Here is a 16,326-nt window from a genome sequence, read left to right as displayed (position 1 = left end):
GTTCAATTTATTCATTTTTTTTCAAATGAAACTCAAAACTTGATTGAATCAAATCTCAGATTGTATCTTTATATATTATTACTGTACAATTACTGTAATACTTATAAAATTATTTTTTAAATGTAGATTGTTAAGGAAAAGATGTTAGTTGCACTGTATGTGGGCGGCAAGCTAGAAAAGGGTGAAGATGGCGTGCAGTACACGAATACTACAACATAAAATTCATAAATACTATAACATAATATTCATAAAATCCAAATACAGTACAAAATAATACAATACCGTCAAGTCCATAAAATAAAACAACATAAAATTCATACAGCAACAACCAGTTCAAACATAGCAATTATACAAACTGTTACAGTTCAAACATAAAACACTACAATAGCATACAATTCAGACTAAGCCTTATGAGCTGAGGAACTTGCTCCCTTCTTTTCCTCATCTCGACGGATGCACGCAGGACACTCCCACTTAGTGAGACGACCGTCATTCACCGGATCTGCATACAGGTCCATGCAATTGGGGTCAACAGCTTTGCCACATTTATAACAAAAGAACATATCCACCATATCTCCCTTCACCTCACATAAGCAGCACTGTCCCCATCCAGGTGGAGGGACCCTGTCTACCCAGCCTTCCATCAGCATTTTTCTAATTGATGGATCAAGAGTGCTAAAAAATTCTTCATTATTTTTGGGTGAAAACATTATTTCCAAATTCCTCATCGCGTAGACTTCAGCCGTTCAAAAATTATTAATAAGTGTTCTTTTTTCTTCGCGTTCAGTTTCAGTTCTTTCTCTATTTTTTTCAACTTTGGGTGCCATTGTAACTAGGGTTTCAAATGACAGTAATTGATTAGAAAAGATAATTATGTGCGTAATTAAAGACTAATTGTACAATAATCAACGGCTAATTAGAAAATATTTAAATTATTTTAAAAAAGAATTAAAAAAATCTTTAAATTACCTATAGCTATAGTCGCCCAGAAAATCGCCCGAAATCGCCAAAAAATCGCTTTCAATGTAATGGTACCTCCTGACTGCCTCAATGTTAGCAGTCTTAGGGAATATCTGATTCTGAAAAAAGTGAGACCGGAGTGCCTTTAGAGAAAATAGTATCCAGAATACCGGAACTCCTCCTCATCCCCATTCTTCTTCTTCTTCAATTTCTTCTGCAGATTCTTCGGATCACACCCTAACAACTCCGGTATCATCCTCTGCAGGTTTGGATGGTCTGAGATGCCACATATGGGCTCGCCATCGATGGGTAAACCCTATAAGGCGCTCACATCACCAAGGATGACTGTCATCTCCCCGACCGGGAGATGAAATGTATGGTCTCAGGTCGCCATCTCTCCGCTAGACCATGCATCAGAGACTGATCGATCTTACTCTGCGGCATGGTGGCAAGTTGATACAATCCAAGGTTTAAGAGGCATCACTGCATTTCTTTATGGGGAACGAACGAAATCTCAGACCTGCGGTGCCTCACCGTAAGCATAACATCATCCTGTATTTATTATCAATTTGTGAGACTGAAATCGTGTCATTTTTTTAGTACTATTTATATTAAGTATAAAAATCACGTACCTCAAGAGATGCCAATGAGACGCGGTGCTTAACATGATGGGTCCATAAAAGAGGACTAAATGTGTCAGGATCATGCACGCCATCTATAAAACCGGCCTGAGACGACGAACCCGCTCCAATCAGATCCTCAAATCCCATACCAGTCGTATCGTTATATGACGACGGGCCCTGTCCAGTCAGATCCATCGAGGACGTGCCCGCTACAGTCAGATCCACGGCATCTGGACCCGCTGCAGCCGGATCCGCTACAGGCGCAGCTCGTACTCCCCACTGTCTAGCCCTGGGCATACTACATTTACAAAAAAAAATATATTAATCAATCACAACTTAAGCAATTCAATAGTTATGGACAATTAAAACATATAATTTTTTTCTAAGGTAAAAAAAATACAATTGATTTATAGTTATAAAGTATTAATGAAATTTTTTTATTGACACCGATTTACAGTATAAAATAATAATTATTATAATATAACTATATTATTGATCTGATAGCTTATTTTAACAATAAAACTATAATTTATTATAACAATATAACTATAATATATGAGCTGGGCTACGATGAGTTGCGAAGTAAAGCGACTATTTTACTTCACGCTCATATTTTGTGATTTTAAAGTTCAAAACGTCGATCCGAACCGTTCATCTTGTTCTCCATATTGAAATGTGCTTGGAGACCAAATTTGACATTTTTTGGAATTTTTTTACTATTTATTAAGCAATTTTGAATGTCGCTGATCTGATGGTTCAGAAAATTTTACTGTTTTTCACTGTTCACAGCAAAACAGCAATTTTCAAAAATACTTAATAAATAGTAAAAAAATTCCAAAAAATGTAAAATTTGGTCTCCAAGCACATTTCAATATGGATTAAACATCTAACGGTTCGGATCGGTCGTTTGGACTTTCAAAATAAAAATACGGCGTGAAGTAGAAACGCGTTTTACTTCGCAACTCACCGTAGCCCACCTCATAATATATTATAATATTATTATAATAATTAATAATATATATTAACAACATAGGATATTAATTATATAATTATAAATTAATTATATAGTTATATATTGTTAATAATAATTAATAATATATATTAACAAAATATGATTTAAATTATATAACTATAAATTAATTATATAGTTATATATTGTTACTAAAATACTAATTATATACTATTTATATATTAATAATATCTATAATTATCACAATATTATTATAATAATTACTTAAACTATAATTATACAACATAATAATTATATAATTTTTAACCATAAATCCTAACTCTAATTTTTTATTAACATCCTACAATTCAAGCAATTCGAGAAATTCGACCATAAACTCTAACCCTAATTTTTTAACCATAAACCCTAAATCTTGAAGGATGTGATACCATTTTCCATTTTTAAAGCAAATGTGAGGAAACTTTTGTCATCCTGAATTGATCAATTAATTTTCTATAATATAATTTATTTTATAGAGATTATACATTAACATTTCATAACATGCATGCAAAAATATCAATGTATGTCACCAATAAGATGCATGCAAACATTAATAAGATGAAAAAAAAACATAAGATGCATGCAAACATTTTATAACATTTTATAACATGCATGCAAACATTAATAAGATGAAAAAAAAATATCAATGTTGCTGTTGTCACCAACTAGAATTATTTATACTCGGAAATTACCAAAATTTGATGACAATCAACACCTAAATCATGAAATGAAGAGGGATCAAATTCTTTTACTTATTTTTTTGGTTTTTATTATATATGTCACCAACTAATCGAATCGAACAATTTAATCATAATTATTAATTTAATCACAATCACAATCACAATTACATTTAATCACAATCAAAATTACATTTAATCGAATTCAATCGCATTCAATCACATTCAATCAAATCGAATCGAATCGAATCAAATCGAACAATTATATAACCTAATCACATTCAATCGTCGAATCAAAAACTTACCCGAGAGAGAGGGAGGAGTGGCAGCGACGGCGGGGGAGGCACGGTGGTGAAGGTGCTGACGAGCGAGGGAGAGGGAGGGTGGCAGTAGGCCGAGCGAGCGAGGGAGGGGGCTGCCGGGCGGAGCGGCTAGGGTGGCAGTGACAAGGGTGGCCGGCCGGCCGGGCTAGGGCGGAGGCAGCTAGGTTTTTTTTTCTTTTCTTTTCTTTTTTTGTTCTGGGCGAGACGAAGGCAGAGAGGGAGAGACAGAGGGGGTCACGGGAGGGGAGGGTTTTAATACATGGATATCAGACCACCCGTGGGGAGGGGGCGGTTTGATCCCCTAGGAGATTGCTCGTGGGGGGGGCGGTTTGGTCTCCAGGAGACCGCCCGTGGGCCTGGCGGTTTGTTTATTTACTGGGCCGCCCGTGGGCTTGACGGTTAGGTTATTTTTGAAAAAAATTAGGATGCAGGATTATTTAAAAAAAAAAAAAAATTTGGAGGGTATTAATAAAAATGGTCGTGTTATGTTTAAAGACTTGCACGTATTTATTTAAATACTTGCATCAGCTGTAAATGTATTAGCGATCTTCTAGAAGGTGGTTCTTATAAAAAGTTGCTAGTTGAGAGATTTAATCGGAGATTTGAGTCTGAAGGCAGTTATCATGTCTCTTTCTTTTATTCCAATTTTCAAAAATTTAAATAATAACATTTCTATTTTTGAAAAAAATGACACTTCAAATGTATATGAAAGTCATACGTTAAGACGTTTAAAAATGCTGAATTTTCTTTTTAATACCAAAACAAACAGTCTAAATGTACCGAGATTTTTATTAATGACCTAAAAATTAAAAAAAATATCAAATTTGCTCTCGCATTGAAATTAATATTAAAAATACTCTGACTGCTCAAACATAGGGGCAGTCAGCTTTTTTGACCAAACCGCCCCACGTTTGGGCGATCAGCTTCTATTTCTTTTTTGACCAAACCGCTCAGCGGCGAGGCGGTCAGCTACAGTATTTTATTTTTTTTGTAACTTGGAATTATCCTCTCTTTTTTTTCCCTCTATGACCGTACTGAGGTCTTGATTTTATAAATATCTAGACTTAAAATTAATTCTATGACATACTTTTTTGCAATTAAATGTGAGATTATTTTCAATGACTATTTGAAAAGATCAGCTATTTTTAAAATAAATATAAAAATTAAGGAATATTATTTTTTTTATAATTTTTGTTTCAATATACTACGAATTCTAAAATTCTTATATTTCATAAATATCTAAACCTTATGATGTTTTCTAATATGTATATTTCTTTTTATGAGTTAAAGAGTTCCAAGGAATTTATACAGTTTTTATGATTGTCTAGATTTTAAAAAAGTATAAACAATTTTTATGTGCCTCCAATTAAGAAACATACTATATTTATAGAAAAAAATGATTAGGTTACCTATTTATGAAACTTAATCTTTTGAGAATATGTAGGGTGGCTTTCAGAATTAGAGTGTTTTAAGCTCACGACGCCGCTCGGTGAGCTGAATAAATGCATTACATACAAGCGATTTTTCATAATGATGAAAAGGTCGCAAAAGCTTTTGATTATGTAGAAAATTTTATATGAATAGTGTTATTGGAATGCTTTGGTCACATCTCCTACTACAAGGGAAAAAAATATCGATATGCTCCATGAAAAATGGATTTTTTGTTGTTTGTTTGTTGAAAAGTTATTCTAAATAAGAACTAGTCTTTGGTCTAGTGACAAAGGTTCATGGTCTCTATGTGAGAGGTTATGGGTTCGAAACTCAGATGGGAGAATTCATTTGTTGTATTACAAGGGTATTAAATAGTTGGGTGGCTTGACCTCCAATCTTTACTCAAAAAAAAAGAAAAGTTATTCTAAATGGATTTGTTGTTTGTTTGTTGAAAAATATCAAAACGAATGTTTGCTATAAAATTGAATACTTTTTATTTCTCATTTTTAGATGAAAATATTAATATCTCTAAAAAGATAAAAATTTAAAAATTTACTGTAGCTAACCGCCCCTCCGCTTGACAGTTTGATCCAAAAAAAAAGAAGCTAACCGCTCAACTGCAGAGTGGTTTGGTAAAAAAAGCTGATCGTCCCACGTTTGGACGGTCAGGACATTTTTAAAATTAATTTCAATACGAGGACAGATTTGATAATTTTTTTATTTTTTAGAGTATTAATAAAAATCTCGGCTAAATGTAAGACACTGAACGTATGCATTTATAGTATAAAGTGAACAGATGTTTTTATAATTTAATCTGAACACATGAGTTTAGGATGAGTTATGAAAGCATGTGTCGACTTGATACAAGTCATTCTGAATCAGTATGGATGTACGATTTTGTACCGTTCAAATTTTTATAGTTTCCGACTGTTCAAGTTGTGATGCCTTGTTAGTTGTTACATGTCTTTTTCTGAGTAAAGATTGAAGATCAAGTCACTGAACTATTTAATATCTCTGTAATACAATAAAAAATTATTTTAATTCAGATTTCGAACTCATGATCTCTCACATAAAAATAATGTATATTTTACTACTAGACTAAAAGCTAGTTCTTCGCTAGTTATTACTTGTTACATATCTGAATATAATGTTTTGTCGGTCTGTCATAGACGGATAACCTGTGCACTTCAATCCATATTGAAAATAGAATAGTGATCATCAAGAGCTAGAATTTGATCAAGCAAAAAGAATCTGTTCTTTTATATACATTGTTAAGTGATAGATGTAGTTATGCAAAATCATATCGCATACACAAACTCTAAATTTGTCATGATTCTCTAGTGAACTCTTAATCTGAAATTATAAATTACCTTGGTTCATAGCCATAATCTTCCAGAGAGACACAATCACCGTTGATCACTGAAAGCCTTTAGATTTCCAAGTAATCCTTCTCAAGTCCGATAGAGAGAGCGAGAGAGGCGGCAACAAGAATGCTATGTTCTGCACAATGAGAGATACCAGAATCGCAAGTTCTTTACCGAATACCTCTTCTCTAATCACTCAAGATCAATCTCTATCTTAAAGAAATATAGATAGAGAGATAAAACTAAAGAGAGAGAGAAGGAGAGGTTTTTTAACAGTTAGGGAGAGAGAGAGCAACATACCTCCTTCATATAATAATTGAAGGAAGCAGCTAACAGTCCTCCAACTCCAGTTTCTCAAAAATCTCCGGATATTTTCAACTAATCATGTAAACATCAATACTAAATCCTGTAAACTAATTCAACAAATCCTGTCAACATAAAAACGCGTGAAAGCTGTTAAAAACGCGTGACAGCTGTTGGGGACCACCTTCTGTAAACATACACATATTATCCTGTAAACATACACATATAATCCTATAAGAGTAAAGCTAGGGTGTGACATGCTCACCAAGAAAGTTTGGTGAGCATAACTCCAAAAGTATATCGGATCGACGTCAAATGTCAAATCCAAACCGTTGAAATCCATGTACTTCATGAGTGATGCATATATATGCAAAATTTTGAAAGTTTTGAGTTTATTTACTACACGGTCAAGTGGTCAAAAAAACAAACATGTTATTATAAGTTATTTTATATATTCAATTTTTATTATTTCTTTGACCACTTGACCATGTAGTAAATAAACTCAAAACTTTCAAAATTTTGCATATATATGCATCGCTCATGAAGTAGATGGATTTCAACGGTTTGGATTTGACATTTGACGTCGATCCGATATACTTTTGGAGTTATGCTCACCAAATTTTCTTGGTGAGCATGTCACACCCTAGCTTTACTCATCCTATAAACATACACATATTATCCTGTAAACATACATATTGTAGTTAAAATTATAACAGTTGAAATTATGGCAGTTGTGACAGTTGAAAGCGCGTCATAACTAAGCTAAAAAGGGAAGACTTTTATACACGGGGATTTTTGGGGGACTGTAGCCCGGGGGACATTACCTTTTCTCATAATTGAATAGGTGCCTCTATTATATGTAACCCATTTTTCTTATTGGATCCTTAATGGGTCTAAATATATAATTTGCATATAATTGGATATTTCCTTATTTACATAATATTGCCATATTTAATTGTGTTCTCCAGTGACTAATAGTATAATTGTATTATTTCTATACTTTATATAATTCAGACCATCACTAAATCATAAAGTTATTAATACGTGTTCTACACATTAAAGGTCCCACTTCTCATGACACATATTGAACCCGATAAATAATACTTAATTTGATCACTTCATAACGGGTCTAATTAGATATTTGACAGTCTATTATTCAATATATATTTATATCACATATAAACCCATAATTGAAATTAATTCCAACATTAAGATGTTGTAAATTTTAATTTTAATTGTTGTATTTTGTGAATCCATGAGAGAATAATTTTACTATTTTATGGTACTTATGGTTTGGAAAATCGATACTTAATGATATTTTAATTAATTTTTCTTGATACTTAATTTTCAGATTGTATATATGTTTGGTTTATCCTTTGCAATCTATTTTGTATATGTATATCCTATTTTGAAAATATTTAGTCCGTTTAGATGGCAAACGCATAACGGCATAAGTTGGATAGAAGAACTTAATTACCTAATTAGGAATATATATATATATATAGAGGAGGGTTCAAATGCACCCAAATTTTTGTGCACCCAAATGCACCCTATCTTTCAAATCTTTTTTCTCCGTTTTCAAAGTCCGAATAGTCAATCCGAACCGTTAGATGTGATCTATATATTAAGATGTGCTTGGAGACCAAATTTTACATTTTTTGGAATTTTTTTTACTATTTATTAAGCCACTTTGAAAATCGCTGATTTTACATTTTCTGGACCATTGGATCAGCGATTTTCAAAGTGGTTTAATAAGAGGAGGGTTCCACTGCCTCCATTTTTCATGCCTCCACTCAACCTCCAAATCTGGACCGCTCATCAACCAGTTTCATCAACGATCAAGATTAAAAATTTATTAGCGAAATTTTTTAAAGAAATCGTCTCCAGTACCCCTTTCGTCTCTGTCATTAGCTCACCCAAATCCCTCAATTCGCCTCTTCCGGTCTTCCCCCCACAAGCCCCTTCTCCCCCAATCTCCCCCTCGCCGCATCGCGCTCTCTTCCCCATGACTCTCGACTACGAACCGACGCGCACCCCCTCCTGACCCCTCTCGACCCATTCCAACCCTTCTTGACCCCGACTTAGGGTCGGACCTCCGACCATCTCGCACTTTAGTTTTCTATTAGTAATGTCACTGTAAGTAATTTTTTCTACAAGTTGTACTGGTATTAACCTATGCATAGTTGAATTTGTTTGTGTTCTCACCATGCGTGGAAATATGATGAATATGCATAGTTGAATTTGTTTTGTGTTCTCACCATGCGTAGAAATCTGATGAATACTTAATTTGGTGACAATCTTATGGTTTTGATTTTCACATTGCTGTCAGGTAAGACCAAAGGGGTTCAAGTCGCGCAGTACAAGCGGAGGCTGTGGAAATTTCTGAAGCAATGCAATATATCAAGGGCTTAGGAATTACTGAGTGTTCTGATAACAAGAGTATTGCGGAGGTGATTATGGCAGCTCAACCACCGACTCAGATGAATTAGAGAGCTTTCTGAGAAGTTTCAATGTGTGGAAATGGTTCAAAGAAAACAAGAGATATACTTGCAAATATGTTTCCAGGAGTGTCAATGGAACTGCTGATTTACTGGCACGTAGGGGTACAAGAGCAAAATGGGATGTCACTTTTTTTTTTTGTTCCTTTTTTTTGTTTGAAAATGGATGAGTGTGTTGTAAATTGAAAATGGATGAGTGTGTTTTGTTTTCCTTTATTTCTGTTTGAAAATGGATGAGGGTATTAGGAAAGGGAAAAGAGTATAGCGCGTTTTTTCAAATTGAATCTTGTAACCTGTAATAGCTATGCTGATGAATGGAAAACCTACGGGCATTTAAATTTTATTATTCTTGTGCAGCTGAAATTCGAAATAGAAAGTTGGTAGGAAAGTGTAACGAGCTGAAGGTACATGCACAATTGCTTCATACATGCTTCTTTGTTCTTTCATATTTTCCAAAAAAGTTTCTAGAGATCTCTCTCTACAAACAATTTCATCTCTAATTCATTTAATTTACAGTAGTTCTCTTTGATAATTCTATTTTTTCTACTAAGATAAATATACATATCAAAAGAGCCTGTACAAGTACCAATGAGTAGAATTTTAAATAGGTATAGGTACCCGCGAATGTACAAGTACCAGGTACCACCTAAACATAGACTTGATGAATTATTTTTCAGGTACCAATACACACAATATTAGCAAGAAATAACTTCAACTGAACCTCGACAAATGTACATAAAATAAATTGAGAAGGGACAAAAATTGAGAAAGTGATAATTACTAACAAGTTGGAAATCAATTCTTTTGCTTTTGAGAAAAAATGTGAATCATGCATCATGCCCCCATTTGATTTCATTGAACGAGTTACAAAGATTTTGTAACTACAATTTGAAAAGGAAAACAAAGCTCAAACAGTTGAGCTATGAATGTAAATGTAAAAACTGAAAAAGAAACATGAAATGAGTCTAAGAAAACATAGATTATAATTTATAACAAAAATTGCTTTGCTTCGCCTCTGATCCAGCTTGTGTGTAGTTTATCTCATCTCCAGAGTCCTTACCAGTGGTACTGGTGTTAGTACCTCTAACCAATACCATACCAGCACTGTTACCAGAACCATAACAGTAGTACTAGAAGTCGTACCAGACACTAGTTCGCATCCAAATCCTTACCATTAGTCATCCCTATCGGATCTTCCGCACCCGCTGTACCAGAACTCGTACCAGTGGTACCGCTACCCCGTCAGTGATGCCAAAAGTACCAGTAAAGTGATGTATCATTGTTTTTGCCGCCTATGTTAATGTGTGGCTGTTTGTCTTCGTAGTGATCACCCATTGCTCACGTATTTGCTGTATAAGAATTTCATTTGATTTTGATTTGTTGGTAAAGATCCTCAAGGTACAAACTAAGACGATAAACCTTGCCTTTACTTTTAGTAATTTAAACCAAATTACATATCTTACAATATAACAGAGAGATTCAAGATCAAGTATGAGTAATAGGAACACAAATATAGTTCCTGACCCAAGAAAGGATAATGAGTCAATCGGATCAATAAGTTCGAAGCAATTCATTTTCATCTTTATGCATTCTAGTTAGTAACAATTGGGGGTGGCATCACCAATTCAGTAAAAAAAAAATCCTGACAACTACCCAAAATAACTAAAATATGCAATCAAAATGACACATTTCATGTCCACATCTGTTAGGACTGACTTTGTTTTCATTAGCTGGAATAGATAAAAGAAGACCAAAGAGCCATTTGCATAACCTTCCTACACAAGTGTTAAAAAATATGGGCTAAACTATTATATTACTAGATTCGCCACGATCAGCTTCCACATCCAAAAGCTGCTCGATTCAAGTGTTAATGGTCATGAATTTTGGAGGTTCATAAACCTTCTTCCCTCTGCACATTAAAGATAATGGATGTTGTGCAAATCATTAGTGATGTAGAACATAAAATAAGCAATAGCATCTAATCTCAATTAAGCTCCATACTTGCCTCAACTGACACCAAATATGCAATTCGATAAATTTCAAGAACACATATACTAAAGTTTTGCTAATGTATCTGCAAAGGGACTCAAAAGTTGGCTCCTTCACATGTATATCTGCTCATTGAAAACAACAAATATCAGTTCTTCCAGGATCAGTTCTTAACTGCAATCTTTCAATCGCCTCTTTGATCTCTTAGAATGTTCAATACCTACTTCAAAGCTGCTTTTCAAGCATCCATTCTTTGACTCCTGCACTGAATTTTTCATTATAATCATTCAAAAAACTGAATCTCAAGTCATTTAACTGAATAACTTCCCTAAGCTATATTGCAGATACTGTGTGAAAAAAAAGAGAACTATATTGCTCACTGGAACAAAACAAAAATGTCAAAAGTTATTAACTAGAAAGGACAATTTTTCCCTGTACAGACCTGAATCCGAGGGGAGAAGGCATGTGGCGAGGGAAGCCTCCCTGATTTCGCGTTCACAAGGAGGGATCGCTTCTTTTTTCAAACGATTTGACAGTGCGCCTCCAAATTTCCTCTTTTGAATATGGGGTTTCTTCAGGTGACACGAGAGCGGACTCGGAGAGAGGTTGTGCGAGAGAGAGAGAGGGCAATGAAGGGGGTTGTCCTTTTTGTCGCGCAAGGCGATCGCGAGGGGAGCACGGAATAGAGCGAAACAAAGAGAGAAGGAGACGATTGGAGAGGGAGGCGCGAGGGGGTCCTTTCCGACACCAGAGGAAGGCGCGAGGGTGAGGATTTTTGGCGAATGACAGACGAAGATATTAGAGAAGAGAGACAAAGAATTGGTACTGGAGACGATAGAATAGAATTTTTTCGCTGAGAAATCTTTGAACTTGGTTCGTTAATTAAATTGTTGATGTACGGCTGAGATTTGGAGGCTGAATGGAGGCATGAAGAATTGAGGCAGTGGAACCCTCCTCGTTTAATAAATAGTAAAAATATTTCAAAAAATATAAAATTTGGTCTCCAAGCACATCTTAATATATAGATCGTATCTAATGGTTCAGATTGACTATTTGAGCTTTGAAAACAGAGAAAAAAGATTTGAAAGATAGGGTGCATTTAGGTGCACAAAAATTTGGGTGCATTTGAACCCTCCTCATATATATATATAGAGAGATAGGCTAATGTGCTTCTATAAACACTTGGCCCGAAGTGCTGCCACCCCATTTTCGATTTTTCAAAATCCAAACAGTCGATCCGAACCGTTCATCTTGTTCTCCATATTAATATCTGCTTGGAGACCAAATTTTACATTTTTTGGAATTTTTTTGTTATTTATTAAGCCACTTTGAAAATCGCTGATCCAACGGTGGCTTGCCAAACAGTAAAATCAGGGGTTCACCGTTGGATCAGCGATTTTCAAAGTGGCTTAATAAATAGCAAAAAAATTCCAAAAAATGTAAAATTTGGTCTCCAAGCAGATATTAATATGGAGAACAAGATGAACGGTTCGGATCGACTGTTTGGATTTTGAAAAATCGAAAATGGGGTGGCAGCACTTCGGGCCAAGTGCTTATGGAAGCACATTAGCCTATCTCTCTCTCTCTCTCTCTCTCTATATATATATATATATATATATATATATATATATATGCACCAAATCTTATTTGATAAGCCAACACAAGCCCTAACTGGTTCCATTGTTTATCAGAACAACTTAGAATAAACTGAGATCAAAGAACGTAATCGTGAAGTCTAAACCTTAGGGTACGTAAACATCATTATCCAAAACTTTGATATTTTATACGAGGGACGTAACTGTAAAGATTAATTATCTTTGCAAGTTTTAATCAAATCATAGAACTTAATTACTTGTTTAGAAAAAGTAAACCTTCATCGGATCCTTGATTAAAAAGAGTTAGACAAAGATAAATAAATGATGTCAATTTAGAATTAGAAAAACTCAAATTATAAATAGATTGCTGTCACACCCCGAGACAACCCGCCACGTATTTACACGTAAGGCGTGTGCACATCACATACATTATCAATAACATCCATAAATGCCACATCATGTTTATAATATAAAGGTGCTTACAAGAATTATCATGACAGATATGGTTGAAAATATGACAACAACCATGTCTGTTGAAGTGTATCAAATTTGCTGGAAAATAAACATATAATTTAAAAATGAACATAAGTGGCATTCAATCAAATATGGATCCTTCTGCTTGCTCTTACTCACGATCTTTGTTTAGGCGTTCCTTCTTCATTGCCTCTGCTCGTTGACCTCCTAATCCACGTCCCTTCTATTCGTGCTCATTCCTGGCCTCATCATTTTCTGGAACCCACATAAAAGTGGAACGGGTGAGAGATCGAACATTCTCTCAATGCGGGATTTAGTTCCAGCCCGAATATTTGTAAAATCTTCCTTTTAAATATACTAAACAACTTTATTTAATCAACAACCAAAATGCAATCTATATTATCCTATCATGCAATTACTACCATTCATATGAACACTTGTTACTTTAAAATCTTATTAATCACTGATCATTACTTTGCTTATGATATGTTATATCTCAAACCCGACTGCAACTAGCATTCCCTGCATATCGGTCCCGACCGCGACTAGCAATCCCCGCGTATCGGCCTTTCAAATATCGAACCCGACTGGGACTAGCAGCCCCCGCATATCGGTCCCGACCACGACTAGCAGTCCCCGTGTATCGGCCTTTCCAATATCAAACCCGACTGCGACTAGCATTCCCCGCATATCGGTCCCGACCACGACTAGCAATCCCCGTGTATCGGCCTTTCCAACATCGAACCCGACTGCGACTAGCATTCCCCGCATATCGGTCCCGACCGCGACTAGCAGCCCCCGCGTATCGGCCTTTCCATTCATTCATCTCACAGCGATCGTTCGTTTTCTTATGCTAATGTTATACTCAATCGATATATTCTATTCATATCATATGTTCCAAACAAAATAATCATATTATTTCTTCTCTAAACAAAGCCAAAGGGGTTGTTCGAATCAACATGCACAATTTCATAAGTAAAAATATAATGCACACAAAGGAATAAGTAAATAATTTTACAAAAAGTCCAGGAAACCCGCACCTGATATTGGAGTAATTTTCTTGATCGTCTCTTGCGTTGTTTAAATCTTTAAAAGACAAATCTGATACAATAATATACCTCTAATTAATAAATATAATATTCACTCGTTCTCATTTCCAAAACTCCTGGATTATATTATTAATATTATATTTACATGTTATTAATCGATTAACTCATAAACTTTAATTAGTTTATTTTAACAATTCATTTTATTGCAAATAAATTTAACCTAACATAAACCAGTAAGAAATTAAGGACAAATTCTTTCTGTTATTTTTATTGTATTACTATTTTTTTAAGGGATCTTTAAATTTTATATTTGCTCGAATTTATCTTTAAATGAGGGTTTTCTATATTTTATATTTACTGGCATTTATTGTTACATCTATGAAAATATTGTGAGTAATTATGAAAATCATATATTTATATCTAACTCAAGTATAGAAATATCCATATTTTATACTTTCTGAAATTAAACTAAAATCTACGAAAAATATTATTTTAGTATGGTTTCTCCTTATTAAGAGATTTCAATAATCGTATGAATAATTCTCACCCAGGAACGAAGAAGAAAATTTAAGGAATTCTTTATAACGATATTTAAATTATATAAAAGAAATAGACTTGCAGTTCAAGTAACCAAAAACAGTACTATTATGTTTACAATGTCAATACTAAATTTAATAAAAATCAAAAGACAATTTATCTTAGACATTAATATAATTAGATTAAGAATTGCTAACAAATTATATTTCCAGATTTTAATATAATTAAAGAGGATTATTACTAATAAATTTGATATTATAAAATAAGTAACGAAATAAATTAAATCTTTAGATTATAAGAAAATACTTACTAATAAATTCCAGATTTTAATATAATTAAATAATTTCTTATAACTAAATTCATACAATCCAATAATAAAATTTATTGTAAACCAAATAATCTAATTACCGTTTCCCAATCAATCATATTGTGTCAAAATAATATCAAATGATATGATTTCAATTACCTTAGGTGTAGATGTCTGAACGAAAGAAGAGAGAAATCATTCATCCTTGATGACTTGAGATTATGAAGTTTAGAAATACTAGTAGTTTAATTTGAGATGGATAGTAGGAGGTTGAGACAAATCAAAGCAGAAGGGGGGTTGGGCGGCTTGAGACAAAGACAACAAAATTGGGGCGGCAGGTAATTGAGTAAAGGGTGCCTAGTTTAGGGTTTAGTGTTTAATTAGGAAGGGGTGCGTAGTTTCCAAAATTGAAGGGAAGGCTGTTAACAGGGTTCATGTAGTTTAAATTTTGAAGGGCTGATTATTTTGAGAAATGGGCTGCTGGAAATAAATTGGGCTGACATCTCCTTCAGATTTGGTCTTGTGGCCTATCAATTTATTTAATTAATAAAACAAAATTTAAGTCGGGTCGTTGCTCAAATTTTTATTTCTTTTAATTTATGTAACATTACATCTATATTTATTATTTCCTTTAAGTCTCTCAAGACAATTTATGTTAATAATGTTGAATCTTAATAATAATAATAAAAAAAAAAATTAATGTGACAGAATGTTACAATTGCTAAGTATAAATGTATCAATTAAGTTTTGTAGTAAGTATATATACTCCGAAAATTTAGAGGAGTGCTATATTTATTATGATTTTGAGAGCTAAAAGATTTTTTTTTCTTCTAAAAATATCAATTTTATTCTTTTATTTTTCTCTCTAGCCAATTAATAAAATAACTAATAAAGGAAAAAAAATAACAAAGGAAAGGAGAAATGAGAGTAATAGAGTCTAAGACACGATACACTTCAAATTTTTAAAATTTGAAATGCAATTTGCTCGATTCTATTCTCTCATTTCCAAACCCATAGAGGTAGTCATAGTATTTCTCTCCGATTCCCTTGAAAGAATCCATGGAATCTGTTTTGCACACTTGCACCAGCACGCCGACGGTTGAGGTGCAATCTGTCTAGGCATCCAACCTCGATCGAGAATTCTGCATAATCAGAGAGGCAATAAAAGGAAAGTTTCATCGGGTGGC

At 33.9% G+C, this 16,326-nt stretch overlaps 2 long non-coding RNA genes across 2 annotated transcripts; one reads left to right on the top strand and one right to left on the bottom strand.

Moving 5' to 3' along the window:
* The first annotated feature begins 8,599 nt into the window (after positions 1–8,599).
* On the top strand, positions 8,600–9,531 carry LOC144569896 (uncharacterized). Its single transcript, XR_013516175.1, has 2 exons — positions 8,600–8,826; positions 9,020–9,531. It is a non-coding gene; the product is annotated as an uncharacterized LOC144569896 (long non-coding RNA).
* A 3,697-nt stretch (positions 9,532–13,228) lies between these two features.
* On the bottom strand, positions 13,229–15,448 carry LOC144569644 (uncharacterized). Its single transcript, XR_013516114.1, has 3 exons — positions 15,299–15,448; positions 14,287–14,347; positions 13,229–13,501 (listed from the first exon to the last, which is right to left on the bottom strand). It is a non-coding gene; the product is annotated as an uncharacterized LOC144569644 (long non-coding RNA).
* Between the last annotated feature and the right edge of the window lie 878 nt (positions 15,449–16,326).

This window comes from Carex rostrata, chromosome 18 (assembly GCF_964058835.1).
Source record: "Carex rostrata chromosome 18, lpCarRost1.2, whole genome shotgun sequence".
Taxonomy (NCBI): domain Eukaryota; kingdom Viridiplantae; phylum Streptophyta; class Magnoliopsida; order Poales; family Cyperaceae; genus Carex; species Carex rostrata.
This window is presented reverse-complemented; position numbering and strand designations above follow the sequence as displayed.